Source organism: Hermetia illucens, chromosome 7, assembly GCF_905115235.1.
Source record: "Hermetia illucens chromosome 7, iHerIll2.2.curated.20191125, whole genome shotgun sequence".
In the NCBI taxonomy this organism is placed as follows: domain Eukaryota; kingdom Metazoa; phylum Arthropoda; class Insecta; order Diptera; family Stratiomyidae; genus Hermetia; species Hermetia illucens.
The window spans coordinates 10,502,409-10,517,491 of NC_051855.1; positions in this window are offsets into that span (position 1 = coordinate 10,502,409).

A 15,083-nucleotide genomic window follows, 5' to 3' on the forward strand; every position below is an offset into this window, starting at 1 on the left:
GGTTGATTCGTCTTGGGTGCTGACGTTGCCACCATATATTTTGTTTTGCCTTCATTGATGTGCAGCCCAAGATCTCGCTTCAATGGCCGCCTGCTCGATCTGGATGAAGGCAGTTTGTACGTCTCGGGTGGTTCTTCCCATGATGTCGATATCGTCAGCATAGGCCAGTAGTTGGGTGGACTTAAAGAGGATCGTACCTCTTGCATTTACCTCAGCATCACGGATCATTTTCTCGAGGGCCAGGTTAAAGAGGACACATGATAGCGCATCCTCTTGTCGTAGACCGTTGTTGATGTCGACTGGTCTTGAGAATGATTCTGCTGCTTATATCTGGCCTCGCACATTGGTCAGGGTCAGCCTAGTTAGTGTTATTAATTTCGTCGGGATACCGAATTCTCTCATGGCCGTGTACAGTTTTACCCTGACTATGCTGTCATAGGCGGCTTTAAAGTCGATGAAGAGGTGGTCCAACTGATGTCCATATTCCAACAGAGTTTCCATCGCTTGCCGCACAGAAAAAATCTGATCTGTTGCTGATATGCCTGGAGTGAAGCCTCTTTGATATGGGCCAATTATGTTCTGGGCGTATGGGGCTATCCGGCCTAGTAAGATAGTGGAGAATATCTTATAGATAGTACTCAGAAACATGATACCTCTATAATTGTTGCACTGTGTGATACTCCCTTTTTATGTATGAGACAATCGTCAGGCATTGATTCGCTGCCCCATACCTTGAGCACAAGTTGATGAACCACTTGGTGTAACTTGTCGCCTCCATATTTAACCAATTCGGCTGTAATTCCGTCGACTACTGCAACCTATGATTTTTTAGCCGATGAATTGCACGGACTGTTTCTCCTATACTTGGTGGTGGCAGTATTTCTCCGTCGTCTCCAGTTGGCGGGACCTTCAACTCGTCGATGTTCGGGTTGTTCAGTAGCTCATCAAAGTACCCAACCCATCGCTCCAATATGCTCATTCTGTCGGAAATCAGATTTCCCTCTTTGTCTCAGCAGGATGAGCATCGAGGTGTATAAGGCTTCATCCTGCTGACTTTTTGGTAAAACTTCCGCGCCTGGTGCGGTTGCTCCCTATACTTTTCGAGTTCACAGACTTTTTGGTTCTCCCAGGCTTCCTTTTTCTGTCTGTGAAGTTGCTTCTCCGCTTCCTTTTTCCGTCTGTGAAGTCGCTTGTCCGCTTCCTTTTTCCGTCTGTGAAGTCGCTTGTCCGCTCGACGGAGTTCGTGATAAGTATCTGCGCATGCCCGCGCTCTTTGAGAATGCAATATTACTCGCTATGCGGCATTCTTCCGTTCGGTTGCTAGCTTACATTCATCGTCAAACCAGCTTTTCGACATTTTTACCGCTGGCTAAGTATGTTTGTGGCCGTATTAATGATAACGTTCTTCAGGAGGTTGTGAAGATCATTTGTTGATGCTTCATCTCCAGGACCTCTGTTGACTGTGGTTATTGCGACATTCATTTCCCTCTTATAGGTGTCGCGGAGAGCTGTGTTGTGGATGGCTTCAGTGTTAAGTCTCACCTGATTGTCAGAGGGGATTCTAGGTGGAGATGTTATTCGAGCTCGGAGTACCATGCCAACGAGATAGTGATCCGAGTCTATATTGGCCTCCCTATATGTTCTGACATTCATCAAGGCTGAGAGGTGGCGGCGTTCGATCAACATGTGGTCAATTTGATTGAAACTGGTACCGTCTGGAGAGGATCACATATCATATCTGGGACAGGCTTCTAGGGTTCGTTCTACTGCCTCGTGGAAGGTATCCTTCTCCGACTCTGCAGTGTCCTCTGTAGGGGCGTGAACATTAATGAGGCTTATATTTCTTGCCTCGCAAACGCGGAGTGCATAGTCGTTCGCTTATGTTTTCAAAGCTGATAACAGCAGGTTTCATTTTCATCCAGCGTATCAAGCCACCGTTATTTCGGCCGGCCTTTTGATCGCTTTACCATCGACGTCGATGTTTTCGTTAACGCGAAGTACAAGGTTAATAGAGCCAAATGGCGAAGCCGATCACGACGAGCCGACCCCGCTTGTGAACGGGACAAAGGCTGAAGAAAAAAGACAAGGTCGTGGATGTCTACAAAATCGATTACCCGCCCAAACCCTTTTTACCCCATGGCAGCTGTTGTCGTATTCTTTGTCACCCACAAGACCATTAAGACAGCTTGCAATGATTATGCTGTCAACACCCGTCACGTTACAGGTCTTCACATTAAGAAGTTACCAGAAGACATCTTTCTGGGCATCAGACCTGTTTGTGGTGCATGGGCGGTGAAGAAGTAAATGCTTCATTAGCCGGCTATTAGATGGTACGACTGCCTTAATGGCATCACGGAAACCTTCAGAGATGGAAATGCCAACACAGTATTAAGGGTGTGGACTACCAAAATTGAGAAGCTTCTAGCCATTTTTTAATGCACTCCCTATACCGATGCAATGCTGCTCAGCAGCTAGCTGATACCCTGTTCCAATATAAGGCTGATGTAACAACGTTACATGAGATACGTTAGACACGGACCGGTTCCCTAGAGAAGAGCCACTACATCATATATTGTAGCGGTCATCCAGTGAACCAAGTGCTCGGAATAGGCTCGAATAGCTCACAATGCGGGCGCTCGAAGCCTGTCCCACATCAAGTAGGGATGGTGTCCTTATTCAGGGTGATACGTCGGCTCCAATAGCTCACAAAAACACAAATGATAACGGACTGCGTATTATTCAATTAGCAGTATCGCATGAAATGATTGTTGGAAGTACCTGCGTTCCACAAACATACGTGGGCCTCTCCAGACGGGACTACTTTCAATCAAATTGACCACGTGTTGATTGAACGTCGCCACCTCTCAGCCTTGATGAATGACAGAACATAAAGGGTGGCCAATATAGACTCGGATCACTATTTCGTTGGCATAGCGCTCCGGGCTCGAATAATAGCACCGCTACGAGCCCCCTCTGACAATCAGGTAAGAGTGAACACTGAAGCCATCCACAACAAACTCCGTAGCACATATAAGGGAGGAATGGATGCCACAATAGCCGCAGTCAAAAGAGGTCCAGGAGATGAAGCATCAATAAGTGATCTTCACAACCGCCTGAAGAGCGTTATCATTGACACGGCTACGAACATATTATACTTGGCCCCAGCCGCAAAAAAGTCGGAACGGCTGGCTCGACGATGAATCTAAGCTAGCAACGGGATGCTGCATACCGGGCAATGCTGCACTATGAAAGAATGCGGGCACGCGCACAGGCCTATCCACTCCGCCAAGTGGGGAAGCGACTTCACAGACAGAAAAAGGAAGCATGTGGGAACCAGCAAGCCTGTAAACTCCTGAAGTACAGGAAGCAACCACACCAGGCGCGGAAATTCTAAAAACAAGTCAGCAGGATGAAGCCATCTACACCTCGATGTGGGACAGCGTATCAATGCCTGACGACTGGCAAAGAGGCATTACCTGTCCCATATATAAAAAGGGAGATAACACGCAGTGCAGCAATTATAGAAGTATCACGTTCTTGAGTACCATCTATAAAATATTCTCCGCTATATGGTTGAAGAAGTTGGTGCTACTGCCTAAGGCTGGGACACCTCCAGGGGTGAGCCAACCTCCTACAGACCTATTTGTCTTTTGGACACTTTGGGCAAAATGCTAGAGCGACTAATCTATAATAGATTACTCCCGGTTGTTGAGAGCCAAGAAGGTCTTTCAGATCGGCAGTATGGGTTCCGTAAAGCCAGATCAACTATTGATGCCATCAAAATTGTTACTGGCTTGGCCGAAGATGTAATCCGCGGAAAGGGCAGTACTAGCAAATATTGCATAGTGGTGACCCTGGATGTGAGAAATGCATTCAATTCGACCAGTTGGAACCTAATACAGGAATCTCTGGCAAAGATTGGTATTCCCGCTTATCTTGCAGCTATTGTCAACAGCTATTTACAAGAACGGAGGCTTTGGTATGACACCGATGACGGACCCCAGGAGAACGTTGTCTCCGCGGGTGTCCCACAGGGCTCCGTACTGGGCCCACTGCTGTGGAACATCATATACAACGATATTCTTAATCTTCCTCTTCCGGAGGAAGCCACGGTGGTGGGCTACGCCGATGATATAGCGCTGGTTGTTGTCGCAAAGCATCTCGAAGATGCTGAGTTATACTCATGCGAAGCGATCAATGCTGTTAAGGGTTGGCTAGAGAGTTCTGGTCTGACACTTGCGGAGGAAAAAACGGAAACGGTCCTCATCACCAAGCGCCGTAAAAGAAATTTTTCCCGTGTTCAAATTGGGAATCATATCATCACTTCTAAGCCTGCCATCAAATACTTGGGAGTGATGATCGACGGGAAGCTTAGCTATAAGCAACACATGCAGTATGTTTATGACAAAGCATCCACTGGGAGTGTGGCCCTGGCAAGAATTATGCCGAACGTGGGAGGCCACGGCATGCTTCCAGGTTGCTTACAGTTAGGGTAGTGAGTTCGATCCTGCTCTATGCAGCTCCAGTTTGGGGAAAGGCGTTGCAGGTTACATTTAACGCTAACAAACTGAGTTCAGTCTACAGAAGAACAGCCCTAAGGGAATGCTCGGCATTCAGGACTGTCTCTGATGATGCAGCATTCGTCATTTCTGGAATGATGCCCATTGACATCTTGGCAGATGAGATGACGAATTTATATAATGCGAAGTCTATCTCTCCTTTATCGCAGACGAAGAACGCCGAAAGGGAGAGATCGCTAAATAGATGGCAAGAGCGTTGGGAACACTCGGGAAAGGGTCGGTGGACACACAGGTTCATCCCTGCCATCAAGGAGTGGTTGGAGAGACGGCACGGTGAGATTAATTATAATCAGTTTCTCACGGGGCATGGAGGATATCGCCAGTACCTATTCAGGTTTAAACTAGATACCTCACCCGATTGTCCAAACTGCGATGGAGTCCTAGAGGACCCAGAGTATGTACTGTACCAATGCCCAAGGTTTGTGGAGGAAAGGAAGAACCTAGAGGAGACTCTAGGAGAGGTGCTCGTACCAGAGAATATGGTGCGAAGCATGTTAGCATGTCAGGAAGGCTGGGATGCGATCAACTCCGTGGTCGTATCTTTTCAGAGCAAACTGCGAAAGACAGAGGAGACTAGAAAAGCGCGGTTACGTACGCCGCGTAGAGACGCACGGGGACCAAGCTAAAATGAGCTGACTCCACCCCGTGATGTAATACCGCACGGTGGTTCCACGGGGCTTGGGGGGGAGTCGGGGGTGGTTTAGTGGGTACGAATCCCACACGCTGGCGTGTCCAGGCCAGTGTTGATGTTCGGAATGTAACTAATATAATTTAACATAAATGAACTCCAAATAATTCTTCCGAATTAAAAAAGATCTCAAGACCTTCTAATGTGGTTTCCCTCTCATACACACAGCTCCTCGTTTAACTTTTACTTTCTTTACTGTCACTTTAGGAAACTATCTTAACAGACAATTACTTGGTACACTGACGGATCCCTCACAGCAGAGGGAGCGGGTGCCGGTGTAATTAGTCCAAGGAAAATGCACTTTGAGCCAATGGGCAGGTACACTAGCATATTCCAGGCGGAAATTTACGCCATAGACAAATGTGCCTCCTTTAATCTGCAAAGGAACTACAGGGGGCAGAACATAGCTATTCTCACCGATAGCCAAGCAGCGATCAAGGCACTTAGGTCCAACTAGCTGAACTCTAAACTGGTATGGGAATGCCTTGAGAGACTGAATACACTCGGCTCGTCCAACAAGGTCTGGATACTTTGGGTTCCAGGCCATGCTGGGTTGGAAGGCAACGAGGGGGCGGATGAACTAGCCAAGAAGGGAGCAGGGACGCTTTTATACGGGCCAGAACCCTTCTGTGGAATCGGAAACGGTTTCATGGCTATGTATCTAAGAAACGAAGAGAAACGGTTGAGGTAACTATATTGGGCGGGCCTACCAGGGATGGAGCAGTCCAGGGTGCTTATTGGGGGATACGAACCCATGCGTACAAAGGATTGCTTAAACCTCACCAAAAAGAACCTCCGAATCATAGTGGGAATTCTCACTGGTCATTGTCGGCTGAACTATCACCTAGGGAAGGCAGGGATATCTACGGACACTGCCTGCAGGTTCTGTAAGGAGGAGGACGAAACCTCTATGCACGTCCTGGGACAGTGTCCGGCACTTGTGCAAAGTAGGTCGATACATCTGGGAGAACATTTAATACCAGATGCAAAGCTGAAACTTCTGGAAGTGGGGAACATACTAAAGTTCCTAACGGTTACAGGCCTGCTTGAGATACTATGATCAACAGGTACACTATAACCAGTAAAAGGGGCACAATAGTTCTTTAAGGACGCGGTGCGACTTTCCCTTAACAGAATAATAATAATAACAGACAATGCTGTCGCGAATTGTGTTTCTGACCTAGACCACAGTCTTTTCTTGAATTTTTGCAATTATCTCTTCGCCGGTATCAATAAAAGCAATGTCGATATCCTTTAATCCACATATGTGCTAAGGACCTCGCATTGTATGGAAACCATTTCAAATTGAGCACTTTCACCTAATTTTCCAAATTTTCTAAAGAAAGAACTCATTTTAATTTCTAAAAAAATTCAAAACCACAAAATCACATCTGGAAACTTCTAGACACCATAAGTATCTATTAATTTGCATAATTTCTCTGATGTGGCCTTTGAAATATCTATGCGTGATGTGGTCCAATCAGCGTGAAGATTTTTGGGGTCGTCCTGTTTCTCATTTCATTGCTTTACAATTTAGCATTAAATTTAAAATTGAATCAGGTTTTTAAGTTTTTTTGTTCGTTGTCTTTTTGGTTTTTTGATTTTTGCTTTTGTTTTTCTTTCTTTTCTCTCGTTTGGAATAAATTAAACTAAATTGAAAAATATAAAAATTTCCATTAGAAAAAGATATGTGAACCGAAACAGAAAGATTTATGCCCAAGACAATTCGTGACAAGTATAGAAAACGGGTTGAGCAACACATGGTTAAGATACAAAGCGGATTAATTTTAGATTAATTGTGACTTAGAAACATCTCTCAACTTCCAACCTCATTTTGGATTCGAATTTAATTGCAGATGTCATTTACTGGTATCTGGAACCACAATCTTTTCGCTAAAGATACATTTAAAACAAAAAAACCATAGAATCATGCTAAGTATCACCGATATTAGAGGGAAGATAAAAAAAAAGATGTAGACCCATCTTTGCTGGTATGACGCATTTTTCGGAAGGTGGTGCCAGCTAAGTGGCTTGTACTTGACGACACAGCCACTAGTTCAAGTTTATAAAATAAGTGGAAAACCAGTTCAGCTAATTCAGAGATATTGCCCCAATCAGACCACTTTTCAATGCATTATTAACTGTCAGACATGGTCTATGATGTATGGTGAAACCTTGACTTAGTCGAACTTTTGAAACTTGATTTGGCAAAGTGTATTAATAACGTTGGAGTTAAGACGATAACCTCTCTGTACATGTTTTAATCATTACGAGAACTACGACCCTAGGGTTACCTGGCATCTCGATCAGATGTATCTGAGTTCCTTAGCTTCTAGACCTGAGTGAGATGGACAGCTCTCTGATCTTTCTTGGGTTCAATGAATTTAGTTTGATCATTTGAAGATACAACGAGAGGGCACTTATGGACAATGATGGATTAGCATAGATTCAAATTATACGAAGATCAGGAGACTGCCTTTATCTCATCAAGTGGAAAGATAGGGTAGTGAGGGATCAAAATTGATGAAACTAACAGTTTTGGTGCAATTAGCATCACAAGGGCTTAAACTCGTGTTGGTGGTCAAAGGGTAGTAAAGGTCCCAGGGCGAAACGTCGATTGTTACCTACGATGGACCATAAAACCTGCGAAACGCCTTCTGAACCAACACTAACAGCTCTACTACCAAACCCTAACTCCACCTCCACGTGGTGGGCACTGGGACTTCTTTCATAACGAAAAACTCCTGAGGGAAAAGGATGATGCGGGTCTCCCGCGCCTAAAAACGGGTACCAATTGGTTCTCTAGGTTGGGAAGGGCTAGCAACTCTACACGGAAAACAACCTAATACAAAATCACAAAAGGAACCTCAGACTGGACTGGAATTACGATTTGCGCACTTTCTCATGGAATGCACGCTCTCTGTACATAGATGAAGCTGCCAAGTAGCTAGCCGATATCCTGTCCCAATATAAGGCTGATTTATCAGCGTTGCAGGAGATGCGTTGGACAGGCACCGGTTTCCTGGAGAAGAGTCACTGCATCTTATATAATAAAGGCCACCCAGTAAACCATATGCTCGAATTAGGTTCCTTAGTCAGCCAAAATATGAAACCTGCTGTTATCGGCCTTAAAAATTCACGGCTCTACAAAGGAGACTATAGAGTCGGAGAAGGATCCCTTCTACAAGGCAGTAGAACGAATCCTCGAAGCCTGTTCCAGGTATGATATTAAAATCATACTTGGGGATTTTAACAGCCAAATAGGGGCGGAGCCAGCATTCAGGCGATACGTTGCCTTCCACAGCTAACATAAAAACACAAATGATAACGGACTGCGGATTATTCAATCAGGAGTATCACACGAAATGGTTGTTTTGTGGAAAGCGGTCCACAAACAAACTCCAGACGGGACCACTTTCAAAAAAAATTATCCACGTCTTGATCGAACGCCACCACCTCTCAGCCTTGATGAATGTCAGAACATATCACCATCATTAACGGCGCAACAACCGGTATCCGGTCTAGGCCTGCCTTAATAAGGAACTCCAGACACCACGGTTTTGGGCCGAGGTCCACCAATTCGATATCCCTAAAAGCTCCATCTCAGGTAAGGTCTGCCTCGTCTTCTTTTTCTACCATAGATATTGCCCTTATAGACTTTCCGGGCTGGATCATCCTCACCCATACGGATTAAGTGACCCGCGCACCGTACCCTGTTATCGGTTGTGATTTTCGACCCTAGATAGGAGAAATTTTCAACGGTCTCAGAGTTGTAGTCTACTATTTTTATTGTTCTCGTTTAGTCAGCTGGCTTTTGCATGTTTGGCATGTTCGATTCCGCGGATCCGACACACGGGATAACCCCCTATATACAGTGCAAGGATCTCAATGAGGTAACAACCAGACAGGAGATCTGCACTGCCTTGAAGGAACAATTCAAGTTGGAGGAATTCAGGGAAGAATCTATCGTGAGCATAAGAAAAGCCTATGGCGGTACTCAAACGGCCACAATGCGACTGCCAGTGGAGTCAGCGAAGAAGTTGTTTTCCGTGGGGAAGGTTCGAATTGAATGAGTTGTTTGCCGACTAAGGGAACAGATCTCTTTAAAAAATGCTTCAAATGCCTAATGTTTGGACACTTCGCGAAGGCATGCACTAGCGGCACCGATGTCGAAGATGTGAGGATGTGAGGTGTGCCACGTTGCTTATTAGAAGCACTCGCCCAGCAGGATGTGGTTCTGGCCAACGAAGGCGATATAAACACTTATCAGAAAGGGGGAACTGGTTCAATTGTAGATCTGACTTTTGTCAGCCCTGCGTTAGCACGTGACATGTCCTGGCAAGTTGGCGAGGACTTCACGTACACCGGCCACCAGGCTATCACCTTTGAACTAAGGACGAAGCCACAAGGCAGGAGACCCGCACTCCGGAAGCCGAAATCCCGAAGAACACCAGGATGGCCTGCCAAAGCGATGGATGAGCAGACATTTATGAAAATGTGGCTAGACTTGGCTAGCAAAGCAGGCACCTCCACGTATAGAGCTCTTCATGTCACACAGAGTATCTCTAAAGCATGCGACGCGTCGATGTCTAGGAGATGGTCATTCCCTACTTGAAGACCCAATTATCGGTGGAATTGCCAGCCTTCGATCGAATTCCCAAAGACCCAGACGAACGGCTCAGAGGGCAATAGGTAGGATCGATCAGGGGCAAAAGGAGCATGCCTATAGGGAAGCCCGCAAGAACGTGAAGCTCGCCATCCAGCGGAGTAAGAGGGAATGTTCTAAGGAACTCTGTTCGGAAGCGGACATAAATTCGTGGGGTAGCGCCTATAAAATCGTGACAGGACGATTCAGAGGCCGATCATCTCCGCAGATCACGTGCCCTATACTCTTGTTGAAAATAATCCAGGGTTATTTCCCCAGCAAGAGGGGGGGTACCGACACCTTCCCGCGGCCCCTGAATGTGACGCCAATTCCACCAGTCACCAGGGACGAGCTGATGAAGATCTGCAGTCGAACAGGCGGCAGTAAAGCCCCGGGTCTTGACGGCATACCCAATAAGGCCCTCAAACTTGCCGTGAAATGTAGACCGGATATGTTTGCGGAGCTGTTCGAAACGTGTATGTCGGAGGGTAGATTTCCTGCACCATGGAAGCGGCAGAAGCTGCTTCTGTTGCCTAAGGCTGGCAAACCTCCGGGGGAACCGTCCTCCTATAAACCCATATGTCTCCTAGACACTATGGGGAAAATGTTGGAGCGGGTCATTTATAATAGATTACTTCCAGTCTTCGAGAGCCAAGGGGGCCTTTCACATAGGCAGTATGTGTTCCGTAAAGCCAGATCAACCATTGATGCCATCAAAATGGTTACTGGCTTGGCCAAAAATGCTATTCACGGAAGGGGTTGTACCAGCAAATATTGTGTGGTGGTGACCCTGGATGTGAGGAATGCATTTAACTCGGCCAATTGGAACCTTATACGAAAGTCTCTGGCGACGATTGGTGTTCCCATCTACCTCGCCGCTATTATCGATAGCTACTTGAAAGAGCGGACACTCTGGTATGATACCGATGATGGACCTAAAGAGTACGTTGTCTCCGCGGGTGTCCCACAGGGCTCTGTACTAGGCCCACTACTGTGGAACATCATCTATAATGATGTACTCAACCTTCCGGTTCCGGAGGAGGCCACAGTGGTAGGTTACGCCGATGATGTAGCACTGGTTGTGGTCGCAAATTATCTCGAGGATGCTGAGTTGCACTCAAGCGAAGCAATCAGTGTTGTTAAGTCTTGGTTAGGTAATGTTGGACTGACACTCGCGGAGGAAAAGACGGAAGTGGTTCTCATCACTAAGCGCCGCAAAAGAAATTACGTCTGCATTAGAATCGGGAATCGGATCATCACTTCCAAGCCGGCCATCAAATACTTGGTGGTGATGATAGACGGAGGACTTATCTTTAAACAATACATAGAGCATACTTGTGAAAAAGCATCTACCACGAGTATTGCTCAGGCAAGGATGATGCCGAACGTAAGAGGCCCGCGACATACTTGCAGCGTGATCATAGCCAGGGTGGTGAGTTCTATCATGATGTATGCAGTCCCAGTTGGGAGAAACGCGCTGCAGGTTTGAGGCAATGTATCTAAACTGAGTACGGTTTACAGAAGAACAGCCTTAAGGATGTGTTCTGCCTTCAGGACCGTCTCAGACCATGCAGGATTCGTCATCTCGATCTCTGATGCCGATTGACATCCTGGCAACCGAAATGATGAACATTTATAACACCAGGTCCATCTCTCTCTTATCTCAGGTGAAAAAAGCCGAAAGAGAGAGATCCATAAGCAGATGGCAACAGCGGTGGGACCAGTCAGAAAAGGGTCGTTGGACTTACAGGTTGATCCCTTCCATCAGGGAGTGGCTGGAGAGAAATCATAGGTAGATCAATTATAATCTCACCCGGTTTCTCACCGATCATGGAGGATACCGTCAATACCTGTACAGGTTTAAATTGAACACCTCGTCTAATTGTCCAAATTGCGACGGAGTCCCAGAGGACCCAGTGCACGTTTTCTTCCAATGTCCTAGGTTCGTGGAAGAAAGGAGGAACCTAGAGGTGAAGTGCTATGAAGTGCTGCTACGTGAAGTGCTATCACCGGACAATTTTGTCCGGAGAATGGTAGCCTGTCAGGAAGACTGGGATGCGATCAATTCCATGATCGCTGTAATCCAGGATAAACTGCGAAAAGTAGAAGAAGTGAAGAAGAAGGCTCGTCGTGATCGGCTTCGCCTTTTGGCTCTATCGAGTGCCTGATCTGGGTGCAATCGCGAGGCTGTTAAATCCCCATCTAGCGTATCAAGCCACCGTTGTTTAGGTCTGCCTTTTGGTCGTTTACCATCGACTTCGATGTTCAGACCAATCTTGGCAAGTGAATTCTCGTTGGCACGAATTGCGTGACCATTCCATCGAAGACGCCTCTCTCCCAACTTTTCCACGATCGGTGCAACCCCATAACGATCGCGGATATCCTCATTTCGGATGTGATCTAAACGTGTGACGCCACTAGTCCAACGTAGCATCTTCGTCTCCAGTACCGCAAGACGCCGTTCATTGTCTTTTATATTCGGCCAACACTCAGAACCATAGAGAGCGACTGGACGGCGAGATTGCGGTAAATTTTAGACTTGAGACGTTCGTTGATACGTCGATCACAAAGGACACCAGTTGTGGAACGCCACTTCATCCAGGTTGCGTTAATGCGTGAAGCAATTTCATAACGCAGTTCTCCATTGGCTGATAGCGTTGACCCGAGGTATTTAAATCGCTCAGTTCTGGGCAGATCACACGCCGCTGATAGTGATTGTGCCTGTTTCATGGGGATCGGTCGTCAAAAATTCAGTTTTGTTTAAATTCAATCTGAGACCGTGTTGCATGAGACGATCATTCCATTTTTGAACAAGTTGCTCGAGATCATTTTTGCTATCAGACGCTAGGAAAACATCATCTGCATAAAGCAGTGTGTAGGGCGCTGGACGTTAGATATCCCGTGTGACGGTGTCCATAACAAGGACAAAGAGGAGCGGTGAGAGGGCGCTTCCTTGATGAACACCAACAGAGACACGAAGCGGTTTTGATACACCCGCCATATTTCGAACTTTACTTTTCGGATCGTGGTAGAGCAATTGAACCCGGCGGACGAGTTCTTCTGGCACAAAGTGTTGTCGTAAAGCATACCAGATGGGTTCGTGTGGTACACGGTCAAACGCTTTCTCTAGATCCAGAAAGGCATTGTAAAGAGGGCGATGCTCCTCACGGTGTTTCTCCATGAGTAACCGCGCAGCGTGTATTGCGTCAGTAGTTCCGCAGTTCTTGACAAATCCGGCTTGATTCACGGTTATTTCAACGATTTCGCGAATACGGTTGTCAAGAATGCGTTCAAAAATCTTCATGGTATGGGAAAGTAACCGGATCGGACGGTAATTGAAACATTCTGCTGGGCTACCTTTCTTTTTCCATATTGGAAGAGTGGTACTTTCTTGCCAGTTAGATGGTGTTCTTCCTTCCTGGATAACCCGGTTAAAGAATTCACTGAGCCACAGTGTTGGGTCCCAGCTCTTCGCTTTCCAAAGCTCAGATGCGATATCGTCAGGTCCTGTTGCTTTCCCCGATTTCATTTGTTTTATTGCCTCCTCGACTTCAGTTGCGCTGACTGGTGGAACTGCTCCAAATGTCGGCAATGATTGTGGAAGTGGAGGATGAGCAAATTCTTCAGTTCTCGCCATCTATCCGTTGCGGCTCGACGGTTGGTGAGCAAAGTACCGTTCTTGTCATTAACACAACAGAAGTGTTCGATATCCTGTGTACGTTCATTACGGCTTTTAGCAAGTCGATACAGATCTCTCTCGGCATCCCGAGTGTCCAGTTTATCGTAAAGATTTTTGAAATGGTTCGCTCGGGTGACAGCGACCGCTTTCTTTGCTTCCCGGTTGGCATTCTTATAAATTTGCTAATTAGCAGGTGTTTTATCGTCGAGAAATTTGTGGTAGAGGCGTTTCTTTTCACGGACCTTCATTTCAGCATCATCATTCCAAAGCCAAGTATCTCGGTTGATGTACCGCTTACCCGGCTAGGTGACCCCGAGGGTTGCAGAGGCCGCTTTGTGGATCGTGCCTTTCATTTGGTTCCATGATTCTTCCACATTCGTAATGGTTGGCAATCGTATGAGTGAGACCGTTTCTTCTTTCTTCTCACCAAATCGCCACCATTTAATGCGCGGCGGGCCAGTGCGTTGCTCACGCTGTTTTATCGGTGGCTTAATTCGCAGGACGGCAATCAACGGCCGATGTTGAGGTGCGATGGTCTCATAGGGAACGACTTTGCAATCAGTGACAGTGGTAAAATGTTGGCGCCTTATGAAAATATAGTCGATTTGTGTTTTACTGGTCCCACTATAAAATGTGGGAAGATGAGACAATCGTTTGATGAACCATGTATTCATAAGTACAAGGTCATGGGTGTCCGCAAAATCGATTATACGCTCACCACCTTCATTGCGCGCTCCGAACCGCTCTCCCCCATGGCACCTGTTACCGTCTGCCTTTTCACCCACATGACCGTTAAGGTTTCCGCCAATGATTATATAATCGTCGGCAGGCACGTGACAAGTCTTTTCATCGAGAAGTTGCTAAAAGGCATCTTTCTCGGCATCAGGTCGACCTGTCTGTGGTGCATACGCGGTGAAGAAGTGAATAGTGCGATCAGCTGATATAATGGTGAGCTTCATCAGCCGATCATCAAATTGTTCGATTTCTTTAATGGCATCACGGAAACCCTCTGAGATGGCAATGCCAACACCATATTGAGTGTGTGGGTTACGAAAATAAAGAAGTTTGTAGCCATTTTTACCGCGTTCGCGTTCAATGTCACAGCTTTTGACACCAGACCATCGGGTTTCTTGGAAAGTGCAGATATCAATGCACCTTTTCCGAAGGGCTCTTGCGAGTTCCTCCGTCTTTCCAGTTAGGGTACCAACATTTAGCGTGCAGACATGTATTTGTTTTGTTCTCTTTCCCTGATCTCAGCATTTTATTTGCATTTTATTGAGGATAGTACAGAGTACGTGGCCTCAAACCCTTCTCCTTTACCTGGGCTTGGGACCAGCATACTATGTTAATAGCATGGCGGAGTTAAATTATGCGAAATATTTGTGAAGATATTTTCGCAACTTCTAAGGGAACAAAGTAAACAAATAATTTCCTAATTGAAATGTGAATTTCATTTTCAAAAACGCCTCACGGCCCCACCTATGTTATTTC